At 50.9% G+C, this 14,021-nt stretch overlaps 1 protein-coding gene across 2 annotated transcripts in view; it reads left to right on the top strand.

Annotated features, from left to right (window-relative positions):
* The first annotated feature begins 373 nt into the window (after positions 1-373).
* LOC108934628 (zinc finger homeobox protein 3-like) overlaps positions 374-14,021 on the top strand; it is a 137,030-nt gene continuing 123,382 nt past the window's right edge. Inside the window, exon 1 of one of the 2 annotated variants that reach the window (XM_018752577.2) lies at positions 374-526. The gene's annotated coding sequence lies outside the window, so the exon portion shown is untranslated. Of the gene's footprint in view, positions 527-5,242; positions 5,298-14,021 lie in introns of those variants that run through there. The other variant, XM_029256169.1, reaches the window with a different exon arrangement.

Here is a 14,021-nt window from a genome sequence, read left to right as displayed (position 1 = left end):
CTAATTAGCCCTTCCCGTCGTGCCTGTGTAATGAAGCACATGCGCACTGAATTAATCACAGCCATTTTTTGCAGGAAACTAATTAGCAGGAATAAAGATCCAAAGAGTTTTTTTCTTTTCAATCATCAGATCTCACTTTCTCCTCTTCCTCTCTGCCTCCGACACGACGCCGAGCTCCGCGAGCCGCCGCCGCCGAGCGCCCGACCGCCGCGCGCTTTATTTTTTACACTAATACTGCGTGTTTTTTACACTCTCCGCCCGACAATGATCTCCCTGCTTCCATCCTGAGCGCGAGCTGACCCACAGACCGAGCGGGACTGACCGGGACTGAGCAGGAGCAGGAGCAGGAGCAGGAGCTGGAGCTGGAGCGGGAGCGGGAGCTGGAGCGGGAGCGGGAGCGGGAGCTGGAGCTGGAGCTGGAGCGAGCTGCGGGACCGAGCGCCTGACCGCCTTCATGGGATCTGTACCGAACCCGCTCTGTTCTGGATTAAAACCCGAGGATCACAAAGCGGCTGCCGAACAAACTGTGAGTTTCAACTTTCTCTCGTCTCTCTCCCTCTTTCTTTCCTCCTCTTATTCCCTCTGCTCTTTTCCTCGCCGATCCGGGCTTTTTTTCGTCTCACTTTCGCACTAAAAGGGGTTCCTGTGTCTCCCACTCGTGTCCAGGGCTCCCCGTCCCCCCGATCGTGGTCTCTCTCTCTCTCTCTCTCCTCTTTCTATTTACCTGTTTACACCGGGAGCCGTCCTCCTTCCGCGCGCCCGTCCGCTCCTTTTTTTCCTCCGAGAGCGGCACCATGCGCGCACCCTCGTGCTCTTTCCACCCGCCGAACCGAACCGAGCGGAGCGTGGACGTGGAGCGCGCACGATGACGCGGCGTAGGATACTTTGTCGCGCGGCGCGCCGCCGGAGCGCGAGCCGAGCGGCCGCTGGGGGAGCGGGAGCCGTACGGGGCTGCAGCCGGGGAAGGGAGCGCACGGGTCCGCCGTCCGGGTCCGTGCGAGGAGCCAACGAGCGCGCCGCCGCCGCCGCCACCGTCTTCACGCACGAGCCGCTCCTCCTCCTCCTCATCATCATCTTCTTCTTCTTCTTCTCTTTTTCGACACGATTCCAAGTTTGCGATCCTTTTTTTTTTTTTTAAACATCAATTTATAACGGTGGAAATCCCGCATTTCCGCGTTTCTTCCGCTCCTTCCTGCACTTTTTTTTTCTCCCTCCCTCTCCATGATCTTTTCATTTTATTTTTTTATTCCCGTTGGATTTTTTTTTTTGAGCCGTTCTTGTTAAAGTCGATTCTTGCTGATGCCCCGTCGTCGGAGTCACATGTAAATCGATCTGTGTGCGTGTGTGTGTGTGTGTGTGTGTGTGTTGTCAGCGTGGGGGTTTAAAAACGGAGCTCCAGGTCTCCTTCATGCCAAGAGAGCGGATCAGCGGGACACCCAGACAGACACCCAGACAGATAGACAGACAGAGAGGTCCACGGTCCAGCTGGTTGGAAGAGCAGAGAAACAGGGAGAAAAAAGGAGCAGAAGAGGGGCAGGGAAGAGAGACAGACAGTTTGTAAAGTGTGAGCCACACAATCCGTGATTCGCACAGAAACACAACAAGGCACTATTAAAATATACATATCGGAGACTGTAGCCTTCAAACTAATGACAGCAAGAAAAGTACACAGATTAACACAGACAGAGGAAAGCAGCGAGAAAATGCTAGTTAAAATAAATAAATGAGATGTTACTCAACAAAAATATATGATGTGTCTGCGGTCGTTTCTGGAGTCAAGTTGGAGCCATAGAGCAAATAAAAAAATAAACAGATGAGAAAAATGATGGAGGCCTTAAAAAAAGAGATCAGCATAGAAATGATGTTAGAGGTTTTCTGGGGTGGGTGGACGGGGTGACCTGGCGAGCTGCTCTGGCTCTTCGGTTCCTGAGAAATGCAAGCACACCGCCGCTGAGAGCAGAAACACTCCACAACACGCACACACGCTCACAACATAACACAAAGCAGGTATGAGGAAGAGCTGGAAGTGATGGGAGAAAGGAGAGAGGAGCGAGGTCTGGAGACTGTACAGACAGGTTTGCGACCTGAGGCAGGATGGCTTGGGGGGGGGGGGGTGTTGAGGGGGTTGAGCGGCTTGGGGTCAGATGGCAAGAATGAGGGGGGCAAGGGTCACCGAGTGAGTGTGTGAGCAGTAAAGAGAAGAAGCCAGCCAAGAGTGAAAGACAGAGGAGGGAAAGGAGATGGTAGGGGTGGGGATGTGTGTGTAGTGCTTGGTGTCATGGGGTCACACAACACAGAGCAGTGATCTTGTGGGGGTGAATCAGTGTATGATTTTTAAAAAAGACCCCGGTTACACAGCAAAGGAGGAGCAGCGAGAGGGTTTCTAGGGCTTCCTCAGAAGCAGGGAGGTAAGAGAAGTCACTTACAGGGTGAGATACTGAGGTTTAGAGGGAATGATGGTTAGAAAGTGTGTGTGTGTGTGTGTGGGGGGGGGTGGGGTGGGAGAGAGGGTCAGATGACTGTGGACTGCGAGGAGGAGGTGAGGAAAGCAGGAGATCCCACAGCGGAACGGTCTGATCTCAGCCTGAAGATAACCGTCAGCGACAATCACACAGATTTCCTATAAAAAAAAAAAAATCTAAATATTAATAATGTTTCCTAGTGAGAAACAGAAAATGTTTTTCTTCTCTGTTGGACCTGCGGTTCCCTGTAAGAGTAAATGTCCATGAGTTTTGTAATGGTCAGAAGGGGGAGGGGGACACTTTTGCTGGACAAAGTCCCCCTGTTTTATTTAATTTTTCTTGAATACATTTTTTTATGTAAGCAAAGTGAAAGTGTGTGTCCGGGGGACACGGGTCAGGCGTGAGGTCTCCCGGCCAGGTGGCGGGTCCGAGGTGCAGGGCGCCGGTTATTACGCACGTCACGAGGGAGAGGGCTCTGTGGCCTTGGCGCAGTTTCCATGCCAGTGCGCCCGGCGTCTCTGAGCCACTCAGACAAAGAAGAGAGAGTGTGTTCCACCGTGCCTGACGCGCTCGCTCGCTCGCTCGCTCCCTGGAAGCCCCGGCATCACACACCGTAGCAAACCTGCTGGCTCACAATAACTGCGTGTAACGCTTTAGTTCACCTGTTTATTTTGATGACCGGAACAAATGTTATTAGCCTTATCTTTATGGAACTCTTTTCTGAAGTACAGAAAAAAAAAAAAAAAAACTGTGTAATGTCTTTTTAAAAGACAGAAAATGTGTGTAAATATATATGTATTTGCATGTGTGTGCAAATGTATGCTTGCACCTGCAGATCCATTTAATAGTGTTCAGGTATTAATTATTGTGTGCAGTTAAAATAGTCAGTGGTTAAAGGCTGAATTCATTTTTGTGAAAATTATATTTCAAAAGTGAATTACCTGACGACTGAGGGCCTTGCATTTACTCTGTTGCAGTGTAAAGCTTCTTTACTCATTGATGACCTGTAGATATGATTTTTATTTTTAATCTTATACACTGAGCTGAATATATATGGTGTTTGTGCGACTGTAATTTTAATAGATTGTTGCAGAGTTTACCTGGTGAATGGAATATGAATATTAACGCTGGTTTGATTTAACAGTTCTGATTACGGGGGTCGTGTCATTGTATGTATATTTTTAAATCATCAGTGTCTAAAAAAAGTCGACGAAACAATGTTTGCTTAATTAATTTCTTCCTGTTATGCACACTTTAAAAAGACATCACAATTATCATTTTTAATTCATAAAATTTAACAGTGCTGATTATTGCACCCAGTTTGGTTTTGCAGTGTGCCAATTTGAGCATTAACGCTGAAATATTTTTCCTATGTAAATTTATTTGCATAGCCTGCTATTCACATGATCTTTTTTACAGCTCTGAATTTCTCTTTTGAATAAATATACATATTGTCATAGTAGCAGTGTGTCTGTTTTGAAATGCGGCTTACACACGGAGCTGTGCTTTCCACACGCTCGGGGTTCTTTTAATTTTTATTTTGTGTAACCTTCTATTGTGGTCATAAAACCCTTGCGCTGTGTGTTTTAAAAAAATATATATATATATTTATATATATATATAATAATTGTGTGTGTATGGCTGCATCGTTGGAACATTCTTATTGTGCATTAACAATAGCAGAAACCATTCTGTATACGTTTTCTTCCTCCCCACGTAATATTGCGAGCAAAATTTAAATTTCAGAGAAGAAAAAATGTTTCTGCGTTATGTTGTTCCTCCTGCTCTTCGTAGGATGTTTGTGCTCTTTGTTGCTACTTGCCGTCCGTCGAATCAGAAGCGCAGAGGAGAGCGGAAGTGTAACCAAACACGCTGCAGAGACCCATGTGTTCTTACAGCTCTGAGTGTGTGTGTGTGTTACTGTATATTGATGGACAGTTTGGCGATCAGCGGTATAAGGGACCCCCCCCCCCCCCTCCCCGGGTTAGCCCTCCTCCTGCCCCCATGGGCTCTCCCTCGCTCTTCGCTCTCTCTCCTTTGACGCTGCACCCCTAGTGGCGGGCATTGTGGGCCGGTCCAGGGAGGCCGGCCGGTCGCCCGCCCTTTACCCAGCGGGAGAGGGCCCTCTCTGGGCCGACAGCAGGTAGACAGGGCAGGCGGAGCTCGGACGCGCAGCACGCTCGGGCACCTTGGCCGTATTTACTAGGCACCTATAGCCAGACCTCCTTTCGCTCTCGCAATCTGTTATTTTTTTTTTTTTATTAATGATAAAAATGGCAGTGATAACGGTTAATAGAAATATGATAAAAATGAATTAAGTTAATCATTGCTGTATTGGTTGCTGGAAGCTGCTCCCTGTGAGCTGATAGAAGGGCCCCCGTGTCGTCTCCCCGTGCGCGCGCACGAGTGTGTGTGTGTGTGTGTGTGTGTGTGTGTGTGTGTTTTGCACCTTTCCTCCGTTTCTTGCTGTAGTGCAGTGTGTGCTTGGGCCTTCAGGTGACCTCTGTGCCTCCGAGGAGCCCGGTGAGCTGCGCAGGGGTGTGTGTGTGTGTGTGTGTGTGTGAGCGGCGAGGGAGAGTAAGCGCCTGTGGTCACGAGCACGCGGTCCCGCTACGGGGCGCAGCCGTGAACACGCCAGGCAGCCGGCGCTCGGGACCAGTTCTTCCAGTTGAAGAGCTCTGAGGTAATGGCATACGTGTTAGCCGCGTCGCTGCGGAGGGGGCGCTCGGGCCTCGGCGCCGTGCCGCTCAGGTCGGCCGTACCTGGCGCGTGTCCCCGCTGGCCCGAAAACGCCGCGATCCCCCTTTTGCGTGTTCGTCTCTCTCACACCACGATGTGCGTACACGTTTCTTTTTACTTCTTCCTCTTTTGCTCGTTCTTCTCATCGGGGCTTTTCTGTCTCCTCGAGGTGAAGCAGAAATTTTGTGGTTTGCCATTTCACAATATTTTATCGCGTTAACAATCTGAAAATCATTGTGGTGAGGTAAGATTTACAATTGGCTCCACTGGGTGTGTGCTCATGTTTTAATGTGCAGGGGGATGGGGGGGTGGTGGTGGTGGTGGGGGGGGGGGGAGGTTGAAGGCCACCGGTGGGCAGACTGCCGTTTGTGCTACTGAAGTGTTTCGCTGAATTTGGATCCTTTCTCGTGTGTGTGTGTGGGGGGGGGTGGGGTGTGCGGCCTCACACACGTATATAAATATACTGAGAGGGTACCGTGTGTTTCTCGTATATCGATAACATAAAATGGATTCAGCATGCTTTTGGACTGAAAAATATGACGGGATAAAATATCAATTGTCTCTCATTAATAAAATGTATCATTTGGAACTGCATAAATGTCTGTTAAAAATGCAGAGAAATAAATGTTGTTTTCCTTCTTCGTTAATACTGCTATTCCAGGAATGATGCATGTACATACTGACCGATATCTACGCGCTTATTATGTTAGAAATGAAGAATGTTTTTAGTGGAATTATTACATTTTGTGTAGGGTGTGTGCGCGTGTGTTCGGAAAATGTCAGAAAAAAATAGAGTTTTATAAACGCTGAAAATCTGTACTTGATTTTCTAAATGCTGTGGCTGTTAGATGAACGCGGTGAATAATTTTTAATGATAAAATGGAAATATGAAGAAGCATTGTACAAATATCCAAATAAACGTTTTGATGAGCGTGGCGTGTTGCAGTCCTGCGGTGGGGTTGTTTGATCTCGGTGCTGCTGTGGTGCCGCTTCTTTGCCGCGACTCTGGTCTGGGCTGCATCCGCTCATCCTGCTCCGTGTTGGGGGATCTGCAGGACCTGTTTCGTAGGGTTCGATCACAGGAGAGGGAGGAAGGGGGGGGCTCCAGAGGATAACCAACCGAAACACCCTGTATCTCCACCCCCCCCCCCCCCCGCCTTGGGCCCGAGTGTGGCATTCCCTCCTCGGAGCTGCCGCTTTCCATCACAAAGGGCAGAATGTATAAAACATGGGCCATACGGAGACGGAGTCAGCTCAGGTCACCGCGGAGCCGGGGGGACAATGGGCCCCGGGGGCTGTGACTTTGACGCAAGACCCTTCTTTCTTCTCCTCCTCCATCCCATCCCTCTCTCCTGGAGCCAACTCATTAACGCTCGCTTCTTTTTCGTGTGTGCATTATGATTTTTGCGATGCTCCTTTCCCCCGATCCCATCGCACAGCCCTCATTCACCTGGAACCGGGTTGAGGGTTATGTAACTGGTACTCTTAGAATTTCAGAAGCACGTTTGCTGGTACCGTTGCCTGTGTTGTCAGCTCTCACACACACACACACACACACACACACACACACACACTCACACTCACACTCACACTCTTGCATGCCTCTCCTGCCAGCTGTGTTTGTAAAAACAAGCAGTTTTATAATTATGATTTTAATAAATGAGCTGTATGTTACGTTTAGGAACTCTTACATTTGTTCATTTTTAGCTTTAATAAAAATAAGCAGCAATTATTGAATACTTTTCCTTCAGTTTCTGTCTTACTGGTTTCCAGCCCCTAATTATGCTGTTGAATTTATTGTGATTATTGTAAGAGTGTGTGTGTGTGGCCTTCAGCGTCTTGCTGTCTGTGGCTGCCAGAGAGGGACTGTAGACCATGCTCACTGGAGAATCAGTGTCATATTGGTTGTCCTTGCGGTTAAGGTGTTGGCGGCGGCTCTGCGTCGAGTTGATGCTGCGCGCTCGTCGCTCCCCGTTGAAACCTTACAGGACTCCCGATGGTGCACCTTGAGCACGGCTCTCCTGTGCACCGGTTCATAGGAACGTGCCTGATTGTTCTTGCTTTTCATCAGTTTTATTTTATTACTTAATACCCCCCAAATCCTTTAGTTTTTTTGGAGGTAGCAAAAATGGTGCTGGCATCATTCCAACACTTCCTGTGGTTTACATGCAAGCATTTCAGAATTGGTCAAAATTTAGTGTTAAAGATGCATTTTGCATTTCTAACACGTGTGATTTGGAAATGTAGGACAGGTTACAGATGGTAATATGTACACTAGCAAAGGTCCCTCCATAGCGTTCTGTCTAATGTTTTTTTTTTTAAATTTTTTTTTCTTTCCCCCCCCAGCTGTAATATTCAGTGGGCATAATAATCTCGTTGTTCCTGTTGCGGTGAGATTTCGGGTACCTGCGATCAGCGTGACCAACACTGTGCACCGAAGGGACACCGGACGGCGTGTGCCGGGCAGCTGATGCGTGCTTCTCCAGACCTCGGCGTGATGTCACGGCTGCACAGCCAATGCGCACACGCTGCTTCCTGACTGCGGAGCTGTTGCGGTGCCCAGCGGGGGGTACGGCGGGCCCTTTCCGGCCCATGCCACTTCCTGTCCGTGTACTGCGCAGCTTATCCTACGCGGGATTAGCGGGTGAAGAAAAGAAAGGCTTTCGGGATCCCCGCTCTCTCTCTCTCTCTCTCTCTCTCTCTCTCTCTCTCTCTCTCTCGTGCGCACGCACGCTTGCTCGCTCCTTTTTCAGTGCTTAGAAAAAAAATCATCGAACAATTAGTGCGATTTGCATGCAAATGTGGACCAGGCTGTCCAAGTCCCACGGGGCCTGCAGGGGTAGAGGCCTATGTGGGGAGGCTATGATCTGGGTTCAGGGTCCTGGACTCCGTGGTTGGGCTTCGGACGCTTCTCGCGCCGCGAGGTCGACGGTGCTTCGGTGTTTGTGGGTGCTGGTGCACCTGCAAACAGGTGCGTTGCCTGCAAAGGGCAGCATCATGCTTCGTGGTGATTCCCAGGACCCCCCTTCCTCCCCGTAGGTGGACTGGGGCAGTCGGAGTCAGTGAGGAGGGGGTTAAGAGCGAGGGCTCGCTCTCTTTGTCTCGCTCGCCCCCGCTGCCATTGTCGCAGGGGGTCCTGCGCTCACGGGGCCTCACTTGACCGCAGGCGTGCAGCGAAATGGCCTCTGAGTGCACACGGCTTGCTCAGCCTCTGACACGCTTCGTCTTGGCCATTGCACGCTTCTTTGTATGTGTTTGGGTTTTTACATTTTATAATGCTAATAGACTTATGTTTCAGAATGAATATGCTCTTTGATTTGGTCGTTGTGTATTTGTGTCATGCTGAGGATGTGTTTGTCAAAGACTGAACGGCGCCATGTAATGAACATCTTCGCTGTGCTGGATACATGGTACAGGGGTTTCAGGTTCGATGAAAGGGACAGCTGGGAGTGTAGTCATTAGAGCTGCTGCTGTTGGACCCAAAGGTTGTAGGTTCAAGCCTCACCTCTGGCTGTAGTACCCTTGAGTGAGGTACTTACCCTAAATTGTTCCAGTGGAATTACACAGCTTTATAAATGGGTGAATAGTTGTAAGTTGCTTTGGAGAAAAGTGTCAGCTGAATAAATACACGTATTAATTCACCTATATTGTTGTTGCTGCGACTAAGGTGGCGGCCTCTTGAATAATAAAACATAAGCATCTGTCACTATTGTTGAACTGAATCAAAATAATTGAGAATTTAATTACTTTTTTAGAGCAAGTTAAAACATTTGGCCATGTGCTTAATTTATTCCATGCATATCCTTGTAATAATTATTGAGAGTACGTTTGCTTGAAAGGCTGCTGCTCGTGTCCTACGTGAATATTAATGCTTTGCGCGTGCGACTTCTGCTTCCTCCGTTCATTGTTTAGACGTCGCTGCAGGTCGATGCCGTTCCCCACCACCCCGGACCCTGTCTCGTGGGAGGGGGCGGGCAGCTAGAGCTGCCATTTTGGCTTAACCGTCTTCGAAAATCCGAAAACAAAAAGAAAACGGAAGACGAAGTCTGGTTTACGTGACGCGCCTTCCGTGTCTCCCTGCGAGTGCCGGGGTCACGGGACTGCGGTTGACCTGCAGGCAACAGACGGCCTTCGTGTTTTCCGCCTCAAACGAACAAGACGTTACCGAAGCAGCGACTGACGTGCTGCTTTTTACGCTCAGTATTAGCGCTGTTTGTAGCGATGCTTGTTTTTCTGTTGGTGGTGTTGTTGGTTTCTCACTGTACTGCGCTTTCCTCCCAGACCCGGTAATTAGCGGAGGAAAAACACGGTGTCCTCATCACCACCTTCCCATCAGCGCTGTGCTTGGCAAGGATCAGTAAGCCGAGTGCTGATTGGTGTCCTGCTGCGCCAAGCGCTGTACGAGGCTGCTGATTGGCCGCCGCGTTCGCCCGGCCTGTAAATGGCGGCGACCAACTCCCTCCTCCCCCCTTGGGTGCAACCTGTTTGCGCCAGGTGTCTTACGCACTGTCCAAATTAAATCGGTGCCGAAGCGCAGACGCATCGTGTCGCCGTCCCACCGGGGTCATCGCGCCTTCCCATCGTCTCATGGCGTCACACCAAGCTCCCAGACGGTACCCTGGATGTCGAAAATTTGTTTGGTGTGTGTGTGTGTGTGATCCCTGGGGGTGTGGAAGCCCGGAGGAGGCGAGGTGCCTGGAACAGCCCCGCGGTTCCCACCCCTTCGTCCCCAGTTCCTTCCAGTGACAGTTCAGACCCCTCGGCAGGGTGAAGTTCACGCGCCCCAGTCTGGGCTGGGTGGGGTGTAGTCTGGGGGTCACATCTCCAGGGAGACGGGGCTGGGGAGCAGCGACCCCCACCCCACCCCCCATATCGTGGCCTCGATCACGTGATGAGACATCGGCCATCTGGTTCCGGCTGCAACCTGCTCCCTTCCTGCTTCGACCGAAACGCAAAGATCTTCTCAGACTTCGGGGCCTGTTGCTCTCTCCGCAAGCCTTTAAAACGTCTCGTGCCATTTTGACCGCGCGCTCCGATTTCCAGCTCGTCTTTTACGCGCCGGTTGCGCAGCATGAGCCGAAGAGCCCTTGAGCTTTACGATTAAGCGTGGATTTAGTCTGTTTATCTTGGTTGGTTTGGTAAATGCGTCATCTTCTTTCGCCTTCATATTTAACGCGACGGGACGAACCGGACTAGTCTGTACGAGGCTGAGGGAAACGGCCTGGTCCCAGGGTTAGTCAGAGGTGCTGCGGCTCACGATGGGGTCAAAGGTCAGGGAGCGCCGGGCTCATCCTCTGGCCTGTGCGTGTGTGTGTTACGGTGAGCAATACCGTTTGTTTCGCGAAGGGAAGAGTGAAGAACTGTCAGTGTCTATAAAAAAAAAAGGATGTCTTTATTTTCACGTCGTAAAAAGTCGACATTCGCGTGTTTTGCGTGGTGCCTCGGTTGTCTGGGCCTGGAGACCCGCCACCGGGGTGAGTGTTCAAACATCTCCCAGTTACCTGGACCCAGGTACAGCGGGTGCCCGGGTTCGAGCTTCCCAGCCCTGGCGCACTGACTGAGGAGACTCCTAGGCCTCTTCCTTTGTTCTTGCTGCCCTTTGGGATGAGTGGTGGGGGTGGTGAGTGTGTGTGTCTGTGTGTGTGTGTGGTGTGTGTGTGCATGCGCTCATGAGAGAGGAAAAAGTAGAGTAAGGGGGCTGAGTCAACGGGGTGACTGAGCGGGCGGACACACACACACACACACACACACACACACACACACACACAAAAAGAGCCCATGGCCTGTAGAGCAGTCTGTTATTTCAGTAGAGCTTTACTACATACAATGTATGTTTATAAACTATACATACAGTACTTGTAGTAATAAATTCCAGCCTCACTTGGCTTTGTAAAAAGTGGTGCCTATGTGAGTGTGACAATAGAACATATTTTATTGTGGTGAAGAGGTTGCATTGTCACCTTGGTCACACACACACACACACACACAGTGCTGTGGCATTGCGGCGAAGAGCTGGTGTGTGACGGAGGGCTGTGGCCTTGCCAAGCCGCCTTTCTTTTGGAACAAAGCTGAAAACAGCCTCCAGCGCAGGAATAAAGGGAGGAATTGTTGTTTCCAGGCGCAGCGCATTCTTGCATCCGGAGTGACTTAGGAAGCTGCCCCTCGTGGGATTTGAACCTACAACCTTCTGGGAAGCGGTTCAGCTCCCTTAGCCACGGTTTGACTGTAGCAGGCAGGGCGCTGCAAACCACACTCTCTGCGTTCCCGAGGTAAAAAGAGGAAATCTTTTTCCTCTCCATCGTGCCCGTTCCCTTTGTCCGCTTTGGTGCCGGTCGTGTGTTTGTGCAAAACCATTAAGCTTGAGGATCACCAGCCCCATGGATGCGGAGTCTTCGTCATCGATGAGCTTAATTTTCAGCAAGGACACCAGCTAGCCTGCTGTCGTACCCTCGACCAAGGTCCGAAATTGTAACGGTGAGAACTACCCAGCTGTACAAAATGGGTAAGTCAGTGCAAATACACCAACGTAAGTCGCTGGAGAAAAGCATCAGCCAAAAGAATAAAGTAAGAAATAGGAAACTAGGAAGTTGGTAGTGTAGTGGTTAGAGCTACTCCCTTTAGACCTCAAGGTTGTTGGTTTGATTCCCACCTTTGTCTCCAGTAGGCTTGAGCGAGATACTTGTTCCACTAAAATAACCACCCTGTCTCAATAGGTAATTATAACCTTAAGTTGTTTTGGCAAAAAGCATCAGATAAATAAATAAATGTACACAATAAAATATGAATATCACCATAAGACATGTTCTCCGTACTTTGTTTGGTGATTTCTTCCCAGCCTTCAGATGTGTTCTTCAAAGTGAAATCAGCCCATTTAAGGGTTTCTCTGAAGTGACCCGTAATATTATTTACAGGTAGTGAGGAGGATGATCGATATTTGCTATATTTAGATTTTTCCCCGCTCCGCCCCCCGTGTCGCGTTCATGAAGTCGGTCGCATCAGTGCGTTTTTCCACGTGCCCTAGATGACACTCGTCGCCGCGTGTTGAAATGTCTGTGAGACCACAGTGCTGTCATTAGTGAGTTAATTCTTCTCCCTGTCGTTCGACTTCTTTGCATCATCATCATCTAATCGTGTCTGTTTGCATGTCTTCGTGAGGTATCTCTGCTTGTGATTTACACACGCCACCTTCAGAATGCTGCTTTTCTGCCACATTACCGCTCTATTAATAAACTGCAGTGGTGTACATTTAGCTTTGATAACGGGACACACACAGGATATGTGTTTCCTGCAGCCTGCAAAGGAGGGAGCAGAGGTACGATGGCACTGTACGCCCTCCCCAGCACGGCTTTGGGGTGCTGTGACAGGAAACCCTGCTCGCGAGAAACAGGAAGTGGGCCGAGCACCCTGGTAACGGCCAGTGGCTATTCTGCTATCACCACCGCGTGTGTGTGTGTGTGTCAGTGAAGACCTGGCTTCACACAAGTTTTAAGTGCAAATACCAGCTGTAGAGGCTTTGAAATTGATTGTATCACATTTGCGCTTCGCTGATGTCCTTAACAAGCTGGCATGGCAGGTTCGCAGCCTGCTTAATCATCGGTTCGAAGGGGTGTCCCCTCTGGGTCGGGACCCATCACCTTCCGGAGTAGCGACTGCTCCGTGGAGCTGCCGGCGTAGTGACACCTCTGTGTTTATTAATGACCCCAGGTTGAGCCCGCGGTGTAGGGACTCCCGCGGTTCCCACCCGTGAGCCTGTTCCCTGCGCCGATTCCTGTTTGGACGAGCCCCTCCGCTCCCGCCCCCTCTCGTACGATCCGTCCGCGGTTGGAGAGTCCGTTGCTCCCGCTCTTGTGCGCTCATCGGGGTCGCCCCGGGTGACCGCCCCGCTCGCTCGGCTCCCGTCCTCCGACGAAGAATGCAAATGTGCGAGAAATGTCGAACGAGGCGACCTCGTGTCAAAAGTGCCTTTCGGTTGCGCTTTAATTTCATGCAAATGTGCGAGAGAACAGGAGGCAAATATTAACAGTGGCACCACTGGCAGGGGATGAGGCCTGTGTGCGCTGACTACTGGAGCGGTGTTGCGCTCTAACAACAGTGCCTCGCCCACCTTCCGAGATGCCAGTGCGCTTCTTGGTATGTTTCTTTATTTGTTCTCCCGCTGCACGGTGCAGCCTGGGCTCCGGTCCAGTCACCAGGGCGAGAGATGCTGAAGGACCGAGAGCAGCCGGTGACCCCAGGTGACCCCAGGTGACATCGCTGACGTGGCGTCCAGGTGTGTCTCATGGTAATGGCAAATGTGCATAAAAGCTGGGCGCCGGACGTCTTAGGTCCCACGTTTGGTTTTCTCGGTGCGATATTTCCGAGCGAGCCGGATGCCCCGGAGGCAGCGAAAGGCCTGCGTTCGTTGCCCAGCTGCGCCCTTCCGTTGGACCGCGATGCGCTGCCGGCACCGCGCTGAACTCCGGGACGGACGTGTTCCTACAGGCCCTTTAACGCAGAACACGGAGTGGCCTCGCCGCAGCTCCCCTTGTCGTGTCCGGGCAGAGCTTGTGGTTTTAGGAACTGGGACCGGCCGTGGTATAGGTTGGCGGAGCGGCGGTGGAGCCGCGCCATTGAAAGAACGGCGCCTTTCATTCACAAATGTCAGCAGTGCTGTCATTCATTAACCCTAATGCACTTACAGCAGGGCAGGAGGCATCCGCACGGGGAAAGGAAGTGCTTTCCGGGAGGTGAGCGCCGCGTGAACGCGCACCGCTCCCCGGACAGCGGCTGCGGCGGCAAACCGACCGCCCCGAGTTTAAGACTCGGCGGTGCGGACGGCCG

Source organism: Scleropages formosus, chromosome 11 (genome assembly GCF_900964775.1).
Source record: "Scleropages formosus chromosome 11, fSclFor1.1, whole genome shotgun sequence".
Classification (NCBI taxonomy): domain Eukaryota; kingdom Metazoa; phylum Chordata; class Actinopteri; order Osteoglossiformes; family Osteoglossidae; genus Scleropages; species Scleropages formosus.
The sequence above is the reverse complement of the archived record's forward strand: the minus strand, read 5'-3'. Positions and strand labels throughout refer to the sequence as shown.